At 38.4% G+C, this 18,207-nt stretch overlaps 1 protein-coding gene across 9 annotated transcripts in view; it reads left to right on the top strand.

Annotated features, from left to right (window-relative positions):
- Window positions 1-18,207, top strand: part of MAP2K5 (mitogen-activated protein kinase kinase 5) — a 260,586-nt gene that overhangs the window by 57,994 nt on the left and 184,385 nt on the right. The window lies entirely within an intron of this gene.

Genomic DNA, 18,207 nt, shown 5'->3' with positions numbered 1-18,207 from the left:
AGTTATAAAATTCTCCCAAATTCCAGTAGCAGTGATCTTACCCTAAAGGAGTGTTCATTTTCATATTAAAAAATGCTAACCGTAAAAAATAGTTCTCTCGACAGGGAAGTCTTTCTCATGCAGTAGTGCAAAGTTTAAACTACATAATGTAATATCTGATACTTAATAGTCTGCAATGGTGTATGAAAAATATTCCACTAGGAATTAAAAAAATCCATACTCTGTAAGAAAGCCCTGAGGGAGTAATAAAGCTTTCCTCCAGAGAGCTGTTTTCCATATATACACTAACTCTGCATCACATTATGATTGTGTTTTTACCTTAGATGTTTTAATATATATCTTCAAAGTTGTGAGACAGTTTATAATTGGTTATTAATGTTTTTAGAATTTTAAGTGCTTGCTAACCACATGACTATAGATAAAAATTGTCCTATTGCCCATGACCATGAAGGGTCACATCCTAAAATCCCAGAACTTCTTCCACACAGAGATGCAGCCTTGGTATGGAATTAGGTTTCCCAGGGTTAGAAGCTTCTTCTCAGTCAGCCGACCCATTCACCCACTCAGGGCTTCAATCTTCTCTGCAGGTAGAGTCAGGATGTGAGTCTGTTCTCCTGAACCTAGTCCTTTAAGAACTTATGTTCATGTATTTCAATTATTTTTTCTTATAGATGACTGGGTACTCTGAGTAGTTGGTCTGAAAGTTAAGTGCTTCCACTATGATAATTCAGAGAATTAAATACCAGCATATTGCCTCCACGATCCTTAGGCTGTGGCCTTAAAATGTTTTCATGCTTAATGCCTCTGATGGGTTTGAGCCACTCTTGTCCTTTCCTGGATCATACTAGCATTCCTTCTCAAGCAGCCCCCAGTACTGCATAAAAAGCATCTCTTCAGCTCAGTCTTCTCCTTCTTACTCTTATCTGACTTGAATTTTTACCCTGTTCTGAGGGTTCTTAGGTTCAGGTGCCCTTTGAAAGGAAAGAAGAAGGAACCAGTGTGCTCTGATTTGCTTCTCCTGAGTTCGTTGTAGGGAGCAATTTTCAAAGCCTTAGTCTTGCTTGTACTAATGCTTTTGTGCTCATAGCCAAATATAATAAAACAGGAAGGATTTCTAGCAACTCTTCAACTCTTTAGATTCCTTTTATTGACTTCAAATGGAATCCAAAATCATTTCTGTAGATGCCTAACCTATTCATGTGTTCTGTTTAACCAGATGTTTAACTCTCATGCATGTTCATAGTTTTAAATTCAGTTTGTTCTATTGTGAATTTACTGTCCTGGTTTATTCTAGTAGGGTAGGGAGAACATAAACCCACCAAACTCCAGAAGGTGATTTTTATTAGAAATAATACCCCAGATGTTAAGATTTAAATCTTTTCTTTTAAAACATAGGCTAATAACAGAAAGGAGCAGGGGATGCAGAGAGATAGAAATAACATGCTCACCTACCAAGGAAAAATTACAACATGAAATCATGTTAATGTTTTCATTTGTTTGCTTTTTTAAAGGTTTATTTATTTTAGAGAGAGCGAGCAGGGGTGACAGGTAGAGGGAGAGGGAGAGAAAGTCTTATGCAGACTCTGTGCTGAGTATGGAGCCCGATGCAGGGCTTGATCTCATGACCCTGAAATCATGACCTGAGCCAAAACTGAGTCAGACACTTAACCAGTTGTACTGCCCAGGCTCTCTAAATCATTTTAATGTTTTATTATTTGTTTAATTATGGTGAGGAACATATAACATAAAATTTAGTATCTTCACCTGTTTTAAGCCTGTAGTTCAGTGGCATTAGGCACATTCAAACTGTTGTGCCAACTTCAACACTATTCATCTCCAGAACTCCTTTTGTCTTGCAAATCTGAAACCTATGCCCATTAAACAATAACTCCCTGTTTGCCTTGGTCACCTTTTTAGCCAAGGAGCATGTCTAGAAGTTCTCCTTTCATTAGGACCGCATTATTTTACATATCCTTAGCACACACAAGTTCGTTTAACTGCTGGAATGCTGTGTTAACATCCAATTTATCCTGATTTCGTTTACGTGCCATTGCTAGTGCTCAATATGCATGTTGGAAGATTTTTGACTTTTTATTTTTTAAAAAAAGATTTATTTATTTGAGAGAGAGCGTGAGCACATGGGCTCACACCCAAGTGGGGGAGGGGCAGAGAGAGAGGGAGCAAGAGAAGCCCCAAGCAGACTCTCTACTGAGGTCTGAGCCCAACCTGGGGCTCGATCCCACCACCTCGATGTCATGACTTGAACTGAAATCAAGAGTCGGACGCTCAACTGACTGAGCCACCCAAGTGCCCTGCATGTTGTAAGATTTAATACATTTTTGACAGTGGTTGTTTTTGGAGGGTGAGTAGCAGTAACATGATCATTTTAGGGCTTTATTTTACATAGTATATTTCTCATTCAAAGAAGATATTCCTTCAGTTTGATGGCTTAGGTGATTCTTAAGAGGAAAGAGTGTAAAGATAACCAAATTGTATAATCAGTTGTCAATGATCATTGGTTTTCATTTCTGCCTGGGCTTCAGTTGTATTGTTCTTATATCCCTGGCTTTTAGTTCAGCACCAGGGGGTAAAAAAAAAAGTGGTGTAATTGTCAAGAAATGAGAATCCACTTTACTAAAGTCTCTATAAAACTCTTTGCTGTGTTATGATTGACTTTCTCCTACACTAAGTTTACCTTAATGGTGTTGACTATAAAAATTGTGATTTTTTTTTTTTCCGAACAAAATGATTACATTACAGGCTATGCTACATAAACTAGATGAAGAAAATATTGGAAAATCCACTCATTGGTAACAAAACTGCCTAATGGGCCTATTTAATTTTTTTTTCTTATAACGTATAATAAAACCAATAAATGCAAAGCAAAAGTTTAATATTTCTTTCTTATTTGCTCCACTTGATGGGATGTTGTGAATTTCAAGGGATATGACATCATGTGTAACTGCAGTATATATTGTTTAATAGTTGATCACATGTTCGCCCTTTAAGTCTGGATATTCCCCCCCACGGTTACACAATATGAAATTCTGAGCCGAAACATTTAAACCAAGTGATATCATGGACCTATGCGGGGTCCTTGCTGTGTTCTTGTCTGTCTTATGATAATGACCTAAGGAGGTAATTTCAGGTCAGGATTTCTTGGATTACTAACTTAGGCGAAACGGATTATAAAGGAAATACCTTAGACTAAAGTAGAGCTTATGCCTAGGAAGAAGAATAATTTAGGTTTTCTTTTGAAAATGAATGTGCTTTCATTTATGCTCCATTGCTCAAAATGCTGCATGTTGCTCCACAAAACCCCAAATTCAGGAAAGACACATATTCCATCCCCCTCTGAGAGATTCACGGTGAACTTCAGAAACCTGGAGAAAGTATGTGTTGTGGTTATGTGTGTCCTGCGTCAGCCTCCAGCTGTGTGACCTGGGGAAAGTTACATCTTGTCTTCTGCCTCAGTTTGTGTGTAAAACGGAGATAATAACATCTAATCAGATTGTCATGAGGTTAAATGAGATGTTTCATAGAAAAGGCTCAGCATTATGACCGGCCAACTAAATGTTAGCTACTGTTGGGGCACCTGGGGGGCTCAGTGGGTTAAAGCCTCTGCCTTCGGCTCAGGTCATGATCCCAGGATCCTGGGATCAAGCCCCGAATTGGGCTCTCTGCTCGGCAGGGATCCTGCTTCCTCCTCTCTCTCTGCCTGCCTCTCTGCCTGCTTGTGATTTCTGTCTGTCAAGTAAATAAATAAAATCTTAAAAAAAAAAATGTTAGCTATGGTTCATGGTAGTGCTAATAATAGAAAAATCACTAAGCTCTGTGCCCCCTACACTTACTTGACCATGGGGCTCTTTTTTTTTTTTTTTTTTGAACATCTACAAACATCTCACAGATACTGAACTGTGTTAGTATCCATTAGTTAACTTTAAAAAAAGTGTTTAACTTTAAAAAACTTTAAAAAAATTCTGCTATGATACTCTATACTTCTCTGTTTCCTGCTATTCGTTAGTTATACCATAAATTTGCTTATATCATACATATAGATTTTTTTAGAAGTTTCTGAGTATTTTCTCTTTTATCATAGTTTATTTTCAGATTGCATTAAGACACCTGGTAAAATGTTAAGCCCATTTTACCACCAGAAAAAGGTAGAACTCCCCAGCATGTGGCCACTCAATGGCAAAGCCAGAATTCTAGTGTCTCTCCTCCTCTCTGTGTTTTTCCCCGAGGCAGTGTTGTTTCTCAAGGTCAAGCGGAGTCCATTGTGTTTCCTTGTATTTTCTAGTGTTCTCAGCCCAGTCCTAAGGATAGGATAGATGCTTTATACATGTTGGCTGAAACGAGAATGAGGCAAGTGGGGGTTTTTTCCAAGCAGGTTTTAGTAGGGCTCTTTAATTGGATTCTCCCCATATCCAGCTAGTTTTAGAGCCTGTGTAATTGTTTTAGAATGTTCATCTGGAAGAATAGGAATTTCTAAACTGATGGCATATTTTTGAATGATTAATTTTCTTTCAGGTGTTAAAACTGAGTACTTAGCATCTATTAACCCAACACACTAGTTACTGTCCTCTGTTTTTGGATAGTATGTCACATTGAAATGAAAGTAATTAACAGGCCCACTTTCTTTGGAAACATTCTATGATAATGAAGGCCAGTCACTCAGGTTCTTTCCTCCCTAGGGGCATTGTTTGATGGAGTTGCTTAAGCTCTGGGCCCAGAAATAAAGTGATATTTAACTCTTGGACTTAAGTCATGCTAATAAGTCAGTTAGCCCATATGCATAATCTTTTATCTTTTTCTTTAATGCAAATTAGTCAGCCTAAGACTCAGATTATCAGCTTTTAGATCATGTGTTCTAGCATGGAGGTGTTTGAAAATAGTAATGAATTGTCTGCCTCCTATTCCTTCCTACAGTACATTAATGGTCTAACCTGGATTTGGGGTAAGATTTTCTCAGTAGTATAGCACATAGCTTAAAACGCTGCTGACACGGTGTTTTGAACATTGGATATAAACCATTATTTAAGAATTAATTTGCCTGTATCTAGAGACAACAAGAAGAGGGACAGGATAATAATTCTCAAAGGGTTGATCTCTCCTCTCTTTTGTTTTACCCATTTTTTTAGATATTTGTTGGGCAGAAGGGTGAGGATGGTCCTTGGAGACAGTGGCTGAGATCACACGAACTATTAAGTTGTATTCTGCCCTTGTAATATGGCTGTAGAGTCCAAATAAAACATTACATTTGTGGTTTTGGAGCTGGAATTCTGTCAACTCATTTGAGGAACATGATGTATTTAATGAAAATTAGAAGCTCTTGTGGTCAGTTACGTAAAATGAGAAAATGCATGAATTGCTGTCAAATGAAATGCTGTTTAGTAAACAAACTATGACCAAACGTGGGATTCCTGAGGGGAAAAACATCATAAAAAAGAGCCCTCAATGAAAACTGGGACCATATAGTACCCAGAAAGCTCTCACTCCTCTTTTACTGGCCATCCTGAAGGTGCCGAACCAAATCAGAAGAAGGTCTGACCCCTGCTTCTCTACCCACTGCATCAGTGACCCCACTCCTTTATATTTTTTCCCTGAGGTACATCTTGTAAATTAAGAGTAGTTTTTAAGTGGTTTTGGTATTGACCCAAGAGCCAGGGCGATTGTTTGATTTATTTTAACTTTAAATTTCCAATCAAATGAAGAGCCTTTTCCTTGCAGCCAAGATCGTATTTTAAACAAGCAAACAAGATATCATCTTAATGCAAAATTAAATACTGGATTGTGTTACAGTGTCATGTGACAAGCAAGGATATTAATATTTCCAGAAAATCAATGAGTATTTGTCAAATAAAATTAATTATGTATGTTTCCCTCTCTTGCTCTCGCGGCAGTCACCGTTAGAGACTTGTTTCATATAATAATGTACATTGTATCGATTAGAGTCTATGGAACGGACCTGAGCTTGTGATTCTCCACACCTTTCCCACCTTTGCTTCCCCCATTCCATGTTCCTGTAACTTCACACATGCTCATATCCATTATGGCAATGATGGATTATTGGCATCCAACCAACATGACAGGATGTTACAGGTCGCTGAGCAGAGATTTTCAGACTCTGTTTCCACCCGAATTAACTATTATTGAAATAGTTTATTGAGATTGAAGTATTGATCATTTTCTGCTAACCTTGGCTTAAGGGTAGGAAGAGGAGGCGGAGGTGTTCTTAAAAGACACTAAATTTAATTTTAAAAAATCTCATTTATTTAGCCTTTTCTTCTTCCTGTTTTATAGCCCCTTTTGTTTTATTGCTTGGAAAAGGGTATCTTGGCTTTATTTTTATGACAGTATAATTATACTTCAGAAATGCACTTGATTACTATGGGTAACAAAATTGTTCTAGTATATTGGTTTGGCCAATATTGCTATACAAACAACTTTTCAGTCAATTGAGTCTGGTAAAAATCAATACATTATGGTAATATTTCAAGTAAGAATTTGCTGAATCGAAGTATTTCAACACCATCTCCTTGCAGGGAAAAATAGTTTTAAAGTGGCAAGACTTCTTTCTAATATTTTATTTCAGTAAAAATGCTTTCTTTATAAAGAAATTGAAAGTCCCCAAGCAGAAGTGATTGTGACCAGATAAACGTTAGCACACATGTGTCTTTATAGGGTGGAGGAGTTCTCGTTTTCCTTTCTCTGGGTTCAGCAGGAGGGTACAGCATCAGGCTTTGACTTCATCCTGTAGCATGCCACTTTTGGATTCATGGTCTGGGTACTGAGTTTCTACAGAGAGATGTGCACAGTTCAGATATCAGCCAGACAAGCATGGGGAAAATTCTAAGGGAGCCTACGAGTGGTGCCTCTCCAATCCTTTATACATTTGTCGAGCAGTCTCATTCTGAGTCCATGCCATGTGGATAGCACCCGGCTGGCTGGTGAGGGCACCCTGGCTCCAGTCGGACCATGTCCAGATGGATGAAATAGTAAGTGTGGGACTTCACAGTCTGGGGCGCATGTCGGTATGCGGGGCCTGTATGCAGGCCCCAGGTGAGGGGCTAAGGAAGGGGTGGTGAATTCTAGCTCTTTCCTCAGGAAGAATCAGGTCAGGACCTCATGGAGGAACTGGTATCTGATTTGAGAAGTGGTTGAAAGAATTGGTCAGCTTTTAACTGAAGAAGAAATAATTAAGGGTCTCTATGACAGCTGACTTTTAAAAAGTCAGAAAAGATTCCTGTTGACGAAGAAATAGGTTTGCTTTGTGTGTTTCTGAAGGCTAGCCTCAACTTGCTTATCTGGACTGTCCTCCCTGGAGAAGAGTTGTGTCCTGTGAATCAGGGCGGGCATCGTCCCAGGGCCGAGCACTGCACTGCACCTACTGTAGGAACCTGGTCAGGACAGCGATTCAGGAATTAACCTGCAGGGGCAGATTCTTCACAGCCTGAGGATGGACACAGAGTGTTGTCTGTTGCTGGGTGGCTCTGGGAGGTGTGAGTCCTCTTACCTTAAGCAGAGCAACATGGCTGGTTATTCAGAACCCCTGAGAAAAGAATTCCCACTTAGATGTGGACATGACGTGGTTGCAGAGGTCACTCCCAAGGCTAATGTTTTAAAATTAATTCAACATTCACCTGCCATAAAAATATAATATCACGTGGTGCTTGGTTTTGTTCTTTAAAAGTTTGTCTTACTGTATATCCATTGATTCATTGAATAAATAGAGTTGGCCCTTGAACAACACGTTTGAATTGCACGGATCCACTTATATGTGGATTTTTTTCAGTAAATGCAGTACAGCCTGTAAGTGTATTTTCTCTTCCTTACGATTTTCTTAAAATATTTTCTTTTCTCTAGCTTAAATACATATATGTGTTGATCAACTATTTGGGTTATTGGTGAGGCTTCTAGTTAACAGTGGGCTATTGGTGGTTAAGTTTTCAGGGAGCCAGAAATTATATGTGGAGTTTTGACCGCACAGGGGTCGGTGCCCCTAACCCCGTGTTGTTCTAGGGTCTGGGGTACTTCCTGTCACTCTGTGCCAAGGACTGCTCTAAGCATTTGCAGTTCAGCAGTGAATGAAACAGATAAGTTCCTTGTGCTCCTGGAGCTCACACTTGCGGGGCATACAGACAGTAATCAGGGAAATGATTGCAAGTAAGATAATTTCAGACCTTGCAGGTGCTGTAAAGAATGTAAAATAGTTGTTCAACGAGGCTTCTCTGAAGACGTGATATTCACACTCAGACCTCAAGGACAGCAAGAAGCCAGTTATGAGAAAATCTGGGAGAAGACCCCTCCAGGCAGGAGGAACCACTCTGGCAAAAGCCGGAAGATGGGCATGAACATGTCATATCTAGGCCAATGTGGCCACAGGAAAGTGAGCTCAGGGGAGAGCAGAGAGAGGGACAGAGGCCTGATCATACTGGATCTGTCAGAACTTGCTGAATCCTTTCTAGGAAGGTTACCCCCATTATGCCAGTGAGAAAGATAAAACTTGGAAGGATTAAGGGACATACCCAAGGTCAAATCAAGACTTAGAACTCAGTATCAAAACATTAAATATATACAATTTTTAGAAGACTAGAACTCAGACCAGGACTTTTCTTTCCTTTCTTTCTTTTTTTGAAGATTTTATTTATTAGAGAGAGAGCTTCTGAACATGTGTAGTGGCGGGGGACAGAGAGGGAGTAGGAGAGGGCCAAGTAGACTCTGAGCTGATGGTGGAGCTGGCATGAAACTTGATTTCAAGACCCGGTGATCGTGACCTGAGGCGAAATCAAGAGTCGGATGTTCAACGAATTGAGGCAACCAGGTGCCCCAAGCCAGGTGTTTTCTATTTGCCATTCACTCTCTCAGTTTCCTAATTTTTAATCCAAATTATTTTTGGATATAAGATATAAATATATAATTCTGAAAGTCAGTGATGTACTATTTCTAGTTAATTTTAGAGGCTTTTTAGTAGATGCTAAAACAGTCATTTCTTGGCTGACAGAGCTGTTGAAACATAACTTGTATTTTATCCTTTGGGTCTCTTTTCCTTATCAAAAACTTGAAATTTAATCATTGAATCCCTAGATTAATTGTATGGTTATGCTAGTGGAGGTGGTGCATCTCTTGATTTATAAGACACATTAGTTTTTTTTTCCCAGTATTTTACAGTATCTGATGTGTTAGAAAAATGTAGTCTCTTGGTTGGCATGTAGCACAAGCAAATATTTGCACACCATAGCATCTAGGGTATTTACTTAAATTACTTTTTTTGGGAAAATAATCCACTGGAAAGTCTGAAAGGCATTTAGTGTGTATAACTTTCCTGCTGCGTTTTTTTTTTATTTTTTTATTTTTTCATTGCTCTTTTATGGTTACTTAGATGTAAGGGACCGTGTTTGTGTTAGATTGCCAGCTTACCAGAGTGAAAAGTTTTGGTTCTTATTTGTGCACTAATGCTAAGTTGGAGGAGCGGATTACCAAATTAGAAGGGAAGTAGCAATAGATACTTTGGTTGTGGGAATTAAGCATAAAGTTTCTTTAAGCATTAATTCGCTTTTTAAGTGTGACTTTGTATTACGTTATCCTCTTAACCCTCAAATCTCCTTACGTTTCCTTATTGGTGTTGCAAAAGAAAGAAAGAATGTTCAGTATCACTGCTTACAAGCAGACTTCATGGTTTTTGTTTGGTGGATTCAAATAACAAAGTGAAAAATGTTCAGACAAAATTAGAACTTGCTTTAGGGCACAATCAATACAGCATTTTAACAAGCTTAGTGTATTTGGAAGATACATACTGTATAGGGTTCCCAAACATTCTGATTCTATTACAACTGCTAACTATAGCAGCAAAATGTAACAATATACTTAGTCAATAAACATAAAACCCTGATTAAACCATAATTAAATTTTTGGAAAAGTTATCTAAAAACCATGAATAAACTATATTTTTACATTGTCTCAGCAATAAGATGGATAGCCAGTGAAACTTTAAAGTGGCAGAGAAAAGCATACATGGGATTAAATTCCAGAATGAATTTTTACCATAAACACATGTACTAAGTGAAGTTTCTGGACACCATTTATTTATTTTCCCTTTTAACATTTTTTGAAGGGAATTCCTAGTGAGCATGGTGGGGTGTAACAGCTGGAGTCGCTGACTAAAAGGGCAGATGGCAAATTTCCCTCTATCCCTGGCAGCCCTAGTAGAAGGTGTCAGAGCCCAGCCTGCCTCCGTCATACTCAAAGCACAAGCGGTGCTTAGAATCAGAGTGGTCGCACTCCTGTTTCCAAACTGGGCCACCATCACAAGCCCTGATTAGCCCCCAGCAGCACTAAGATATATATAACTGGGGACAACAGCTATCACTGCCCTCATTTGACCCTGCGAAGAGACTGAACCACCAAACTTAATGGATTTCCCCGAGGATTCAAACCAAGACAGAAATAGAACCACCACTGAAACTCATCCTTTCTTATTCATTAGTCCCTTCCTGGTGCCCTCCTCGTGAATAATTCCATTTGGTTCCGTGAGGAGCTAAGTATGTGCAAGCCTAAGGATTTCTGCCAGCATGTTCAAGCAAATACACTACAAGTGTACCTTTCACTTTTTGCATCAGGCACATGTACCTTAAAGAAGACCCATGTGAATGAGCTGCTGTCTTCTTTCCTCTCTCCTTCCCTAGAAATTGTAATCTGAATTAACCCAATGTCAAAAATGTTAATGCTTTCCAAACTCGAGTCATTGCAGCATGTGATTCTCCAGAAATTACATCTTTGGGTTTTTTTCCTTGTCTGTGATTTTTATGAGTGCATATTTAAATCATTTTTGGCACGGTGTTTCTGGCTGCTGGTCTTTCCAAGGAAATTCATTTTTCTCCTTCCACACGGATTCCTCTCCCTTTCTACTCCCCTTAATCTTCAAGTCTGTGTGACATCTTTTTTTTTTTTAAGATTTTATTTATTTATTTGACAGACAGCGATCACAAGTAGGCAGAGAGGCAGGCAGAGAGAGAGAGGAGGAAGCAGGCTCCCTGCTGAGCAGAGAGCCCGATGTGGGGCTTGATCCCAGGACTCTGGGATCACGACCTGAGCCGAAGGCAGAGGCTTTAACCCACTGAGCCACCCAGGCGCCCTCTGTGTGACATCTTTAAGCCTTAGTCTCCTGGATGGATTTGAGAATAGCACTTTCTCTTGACTTATCTCTACTTTATAAAATACAGTGTTACACGTATGTTTATATATTTTTGGAAGTCAATAACAATACCTCAGAAAGAATGTGGTCGAATTGAATTTAGAATCCAAATGCTTTTCCTTCTTTTGTCCAAAAATGTAGCTCCTCAATACACAAACACAATTCCATGTGCAGGAAGTCATTCAAATTCCTTCCCCACTCAAACACCCGATGCGTTTAAAGATGCCAGTCTCCGGATGGTGGAAGGTATGGTGGTGGTTTGAGTGTTGTTCAGTTTTTATGTGAAAGGAAAAGTCCCTTCAGGTTTGTTTGGACTCTAGTCATGATACGCCCGTTTCATGAAGTCGGTTATGCACAAAAGTGCACAAAATGAAGATAAAGTGCCTCTCTCCAGCCTGACAAAAGCCATTCCTTTGCAGAATGGTAGCTGCAGTGAAAGTAAATAAATGAATGGACAGCAATCACAGCCTAGTTGATGAAACTGTTCAATTAAAGCACAGGCATTTACATGGTGTAATTTCCCTAAATTGCCAATGAGCCCCTTTAGACACAACCAGTGTTCAAATTGATTTCAGCATTGATTTTGGCTGAAGCTGATAAATTTCTGCTTGTTAGTTAAAGTAATTTTGCAGAAGACTTTGTACTGCAGTATTGAAGTGTTCATTTAGCTGATGGTTAAAAGAGGAGTTATTTACAGAGGCCTCTACTGTTGTTCTGAGATGGGACAATTCCCCAATCATCTTTTACTTTTAATTTTTTAGGCTTCAGTATACCAATCAATAGGTGATTGAAACTGATTAAAACTTATCCAACCAGCTGCCTATGGCAGTTTAATTAGAAGCTGGATGATTCTTAAATTAAAGTTGTCTTGTTTTCATTGCACAGCCATCTTCCAGAAGAGTAAGGGACTAACAGTGCTGAAAACCTAAAAGTCTCACTTTGTCGAGGTATCTCACAAGTGTGAAATCACTCAGTAGCTGTTCTTAAAGCAGCTCAAAAATGTAATCAGAGGCTTTGGCCTTTAAACAGATTACAAGTAATAATATATTTACTTGTTAGTCAAGGAATTTTGTTTTTGCTTTTTTTTTTTCTGACAAAGGGATAACCTGAAACAAAATGAGATACGTGGAAGGGCAGCTGTTGGTGGTGTAGCTCTTGTTTCATAAGCCAGATGAACGCTCAAGCTGGTTTTTTTTTTTTTTTTAATCCTGCTGTACAGGATAAAACTAGCTATCGTGATACCCTATGCATCTCTCCACTGAAAACCATCAGCTCTGAATTTATATTTTTATTTTGTTCTGAGGTCTTGATTAAAAATCAATCTCTAGTGAATAAAAAACAAGCATTGTTATATAAATACATGTTGACTTTCCGACAAGGTTGTGCCCAGGGTTATAGAAGAGAGATTTTTTTGCTTTGGGAAGAGTCCTCATACTCATTTTCTCTAGTGTGGGACAATTTCTTGAGTTTTTAATGGAAATGGGTTAATATTTCTGTCATTGGGGACATATTACATCTGGTACTACAGGGAAGAAGGGAATAAATGGCTCACTTTTCAGAGGTGCATTTACTCTTTGACCCACTAGGGTACTATTTGGTGTTCTAGAAGAGGTAATTTAGTAAATAGTACCCCAGTGGCCTGAAAAAGTTAATGCAGCTCTGAAGAGCGAGTCGTTCAATTGATTTTCCCTATTGCTTTTTAAAAATCAACACAGATCATATCCAGAGAACCTCGAAGACAACTTGAGTTAGAGGATCTAGAAGCAACGCGTTTGTGTTCGTCCAGGCTTATTGGGGCACACACTGGACCTGACTTCCAAGGACTTGAGTCCTCCAGTGCTTATCAGAATCTTAAAGTAGTTCTTAAGCCCATCGAGCTTTGTTTCCTTACCTAAAAGTAAGAATAATAAGAATGAGAAATTTTTGTGCAAATCTAATAGCTTCTCTATAAAAAAATACAAACTGTAAAGCACAATAGAATCACTGGTTTACAGAGGTTTTCTGAAATAGCCATTTTATATCTGATTTCAGAAAGTGATTTACTGTTAGCTTTCCACAAAGAAACCATGAACAGATACTCCATTATAATCAAGTCATTTCAGGAGAGAAGAATTCCAAGTAGTTAATCCTCAAGGTGTTCCTACTTTCTCCCACATGTATTGCCTCAGTCCTATATTTCTTTCACTGTCGTCATTTAGCTTTATATTTCTTGCCTCTCTGTTTTGCCCATCACATTCTTTCTGAACCTTCGATCAAGAGATCACTGTGACTGTAGCTTCCTCGATCTCTAAGGTATTTAGACCATATATGAAAAGACATTACTCTAGTTGATGTGGAGAGTGTTAAAGGCTTGAACCAGGCCGCGTCAACTTATGGAAGAAATATGAAGGCCATGGTGACAGCATTAACTGAGGCAGGTGTGGGGGCAGAAAGGGTATATAACCAGAGTCATTAGAAAAAATAAGAAAGACCAAATGTAGGGTCCCAGTAGCAAGTTCCTCATATCCTAGGTTAGCAACCAGTATGACCTGTGGATGATCGACCTCTGGATGATCGGGATCTTAAAGAGTTGTTAATATCTGTAACCTAATACATGTTTGATTTGATACTTAAGCAATCTGGGAGTCGGGGAGCTCTGTTGCTTAATCACAAATTATTTTACAGTCGGTAGTCCAGCATTTGTAATGGATTTTAGGCAGAAGGAAGGTTGGCATAGACTGCTATTGAACTTGTACCGTTGATATAAAAGCTTCTTTGTACAACTGCTGTTTACTTTGGATTTCTTAGCTAGAGCCTGGCTAATGTGTTTATCTGTTATGGAAGGCAACAACTGTCAGTGTTGATTTCCTTGAAATGATTTGACCTTTTTTTCCTGTGGATGGCTATTTGGCTATTTTAGTATGTGACATACTGGTAAAATCTACCCCCAAAGAAGTCTACCATAAGAACAGATCTCTAAAAAGATCAAGCAATAAAACAAAATTTTTATTAACTGAACCACAGCTAACTTACATGTGTTTACTAAAAATGTGTCACTGAATTGAAAGATGATATCCAGGGATATTAAAAATTAATCTCACAAGGTAACAAAAAATTTTTGTTTCGTATTTATATATATGCTCACATGCATTTATGCACTTGATTTTTATAAAGGCAAAGAAGTGTTTTTCACTTGTTTGGTGCAGGCTACAGAATCATTCAACCTTTTAGTCTTTCAGCATAATATAGTGGAGTCAATGTTCACATCCCATATTTTATTCATTCATTTATTTATTTTTTATTTTATTTTATTTTTTTTAGAGGGAGAGAGAGAGAGAGTGAGGGAGAGGAACAGAGGGAGAGAGAGAATCTTAAGCAATTTCCACATCTAGTGCAGAGCCCAACCCTGGGTTCATGACCTGAGCTGAAATCATGAGTCAGACACACAACTGAATGAGCCACCCAGGCACCCTGGCTATTAAGAATTTGAGATGGAAAACCTTCCAAGTTGGAAAAAGACTTCCATTTGTTATTCTAAATTTACCTAAAATCAGAGTTACTTTTTTTGGTCAATAAATAAAATACCACATAACAAGCAAGGGAACAGTATCTGTGAGTATGGAAACTGATGATCTCACATCAGCTAAGATAAAAGAGGTATAGTATTGGTTTAACAGATACCAATTTTTTAAATAAAGAAATAGATTCAGTAATTAAATCTGAATATGGCCAACTCTCACTTTCTATGCTAATGAGAATTAAGAGTTGCATAGATAATTAAAATGGATAACTAATAAAAAAAAACCCTCATTTTCGACTCTGGTTTGTCTCCTCCAAATCATACTTTTTGTCGTAATGACGGAGATCACAGAGAGGTTTCTCTTTCACCTTGTCTCCCTTATTCTCCTCTGCCTCTCATGGACATCCTGGAAATCTCTGTGGCATTCAAAGAACAGAGAAGCAAGGAATCCAATATATCCCACAAGCCGTGAAGTCTTTGCCTGAAAAGCACAGAACCCAATTTTATCATTTAGAGAAGCTATTACTAGGGCTGAAGCGAGTGAGTAACAGCAGATCCGTTTGTAACTTCCATTTATTTAAAACAGCCTTTGCTCACTTTCTTTCTTGCCTTTTACCTGTCCTCTAAGAGACCCAGGGAGCAACACAGATAAACATCATCTTTCTTGCTTACCTAAAATAAGACTTTCCCTTTTTGATTACTGGTTACTTCTTAAGCCAGATCCTAAGTATTGCTTTCACCATTTTAGTGACCGGATTGTTTTCTTAGGTTTCCTGTCCATTTAGAGAATTTTCCAAGGATTGATAGCACTCTATAAATAATTCACAGAGTAATTGTGTTCCTCTTTTCACTAACCTTTTCTGAAGTACGTTACGTGAGAAGTAGAATGCATCTCAATGGCATTTATTCCACGTGGTGTAGGAAAGAAGGGCCTCTCTCTCTCCCAGGACTGTGGCAGTGCAGTTCTTGTTTTGCCTTTGTGATTAAAAGTTATCGTGCATGCAGTTACTCTTGGGATCCTTGTTCCAAGAGGAAACATTCTGATGACCATTTTGCTAGCAAATTGGCATTTGTAACATATATTACCGGTTTTACCGAACTTTGATGTATTTACCATCAGATCTTAGGTCACCTCCTCCATTCTTTTTTTTTTTTATTCAATCATTTGACACAGAGAGAGAGAGAAGGGAGAGAGAGCATAAGCAGGGAGAGCAGCAGGCAGAGGGATAAGCAGGGATAGGCAGGCTCCCCACTGAGCAAGGAGCCTGATGTGGGACTCTATCCCAGAACCCTGGGATCGTGACCTGAGCCAAAGGCAGACGCTTAACCGACTGAGCTGCCCAGGCGCCCAGCCCCTCCATTCTTAACTTATATCCTACCTCACAGTTGGTAGAGAAGCACAGATGCTCCCTATTAACAATTTTTTTTCTGCTCATGATTTAAAATAATTTGATTAGAGAGTATATAGAAATTAATATGCAGAATAGTACCATAGAAATTAGATGCCTACTTTAATTGTATGAGATTATACAAGCTTTATCAGAAAATATATGATCAGCTCTAGGTTATTTATTTTGTGAACAGGAGTCAGCTGGGACGATTCATATTTTTATGATTCTCCTAGAACTTGAAATTCTAAGCATAAATAATTTCAGCAAACATTGTAAAATACAGATGCAGTTGATCTTTTTTATGCATGACATAAATTTGTGTGGGGGTCCAGATGTTGGAGTGTGAACACAGGTTGTTTCTCCCTTATGTCCTATACGAATATAGGACTTTTTAGCATTTTGTTTTGAGATTTTTCTTTATACCCTTTTAAAAGATTCTTCAAGAAATTCACTTTATTCCCTGGACTGATGTATCTTTTAATACATTCTCATTAGGGTTTAGATTGAAGATAAGTCCAACCTTCTAGCCATATATATATTATACTAGACCCATCTTTAAAATTTCAGAGAGCACATAGTATAGCATTAATTGCATTTGTCACCAAGTATAGCTTTGAAATCAGTCCTGTGGTTTTTGAATACCTCCTCTGGGCAAGGTACTGTACTTGGCAGTGGGGGGTAACACCAACATTCAGGGCCCCAGGGACACCATCCTCTAGGTTCTGTTGCTGGTTTACTGTCTGTACTGTTTCATCTCCTTTACTGGTTTTATCTCATCTTTCTCTCTTCTTTTTTTTTTTTTTTTTTAAAATATTTATTTATTTATTTATTTAACAGGCAGAGATCACAAGTAGGCAGAGAAAGAGAGGAGGAAGCAGGCTCCCTGCTGAGCAGAGAGCCAGATGCGGGGGCTTGATCCCAGGACCCTGGAATCATGACCTGAGCCGTATCTCCTACTCAGTCCACTCTCCTGAACTTTGAACTCCTATCTAAATACCAGGGAATGTCTTTTAGGGCTCTCAGAATTACCCACAATTGAACTCTTGTTATCCTCTGAAAGCTGCTCCTTCTACAGTTTTTCCAAACTTGATAAATGGAAACTCTATTCCATAAGTTGCTTATGACAGAAACTTTGCAGTCATTCTTGATTCTTCTTTTCCTTCCAGACCATCCACCAAATTTACACACAAATCCTGTTGATACTCATGGAGCTAAAAAGTTCAGGATTATATGGTGTAAGGCTGAGTAGGTAAAGTTCCTCTATTTCTGTGAATAAATACTTTGATTCAATCAGCTTGAAATTTTAAGTTTATTTTGCTCATCCCCATATTTTATAAATTCTCTCTGGCCAGAGTCTTTTGTATCATTTCCCCCTTTCCACATCCACCATTACTACCTGGGTTCATTTAATCACTTCTTACATAGACCTGTAACAGCTTTCTAAGTGCTCCTTCCTCTCTGGTTTCTCCTCCTTTTTTGTGGTAACTTGTAGCCAGAGTAAGGATTTTAATATTAATGTCTAATCCTATCATTCTTCTATCCAAAACCCTTCAGTGGCTTTGTATCAGCCAGTAAATTGGGTTCAGCAAAATTTCAACAACAGTAATAAAAGCTGAAAGACTCAGTTTTCCTGAGAGAAAATAATTGTCTTAGTTAAACTATCACTCAAGAGTGAGGGCAAAATAAATACATCTTCAGAAATGAATATTAAAGAGTGTGTGTGTGTGTGTGTGTGTGTGTGTGTGTAGACAGAGAGAGAGAGAAAGATAAAAAGAGGGGGAAGACGGTTAGTTTATTACTGAAAGAAGTACTTCAGGTAGAAAGAAATGGAATCCAACTGAATCCAGAAAGGAATAAAATGAAAGAAAGCATGATGACTGTTTAGAGAAACCTGATTATATAAAACAATAGTCATGATTAATTCAGGGACATCAAAATGAAGTCAAAAGACTGGACAAAATAATATGAGATGAGAAAGGCTGATTGGAATTTAAAAATTCTAAGTTTTTAAGAAATGTCTTTTTTTTTTTTTTTTAAAGATATCTTTTGCTCATCTGAGAGAGGAAGCAAGCAAGAGCAAGAGCAGAAGGGAGGGTCAGAGGGAGAGGGAGAAGCAGACGCCC

Source organism: Mustela nivalis, assembly GCF_964662115.1.
Source record: "Mustela nivalis genome assembly, chromosome: 6".
Lineage (NCBI taxonomy): Eukaryota > Metazoa > Chordata > Mammalia > Carnivora > Mustelidae > Mustela > Mustela nivalis.
Note: the sequence above shows the minus strand (reverse complement) of the source record. Positions and strands in the feature narration are given on the sequence as shown.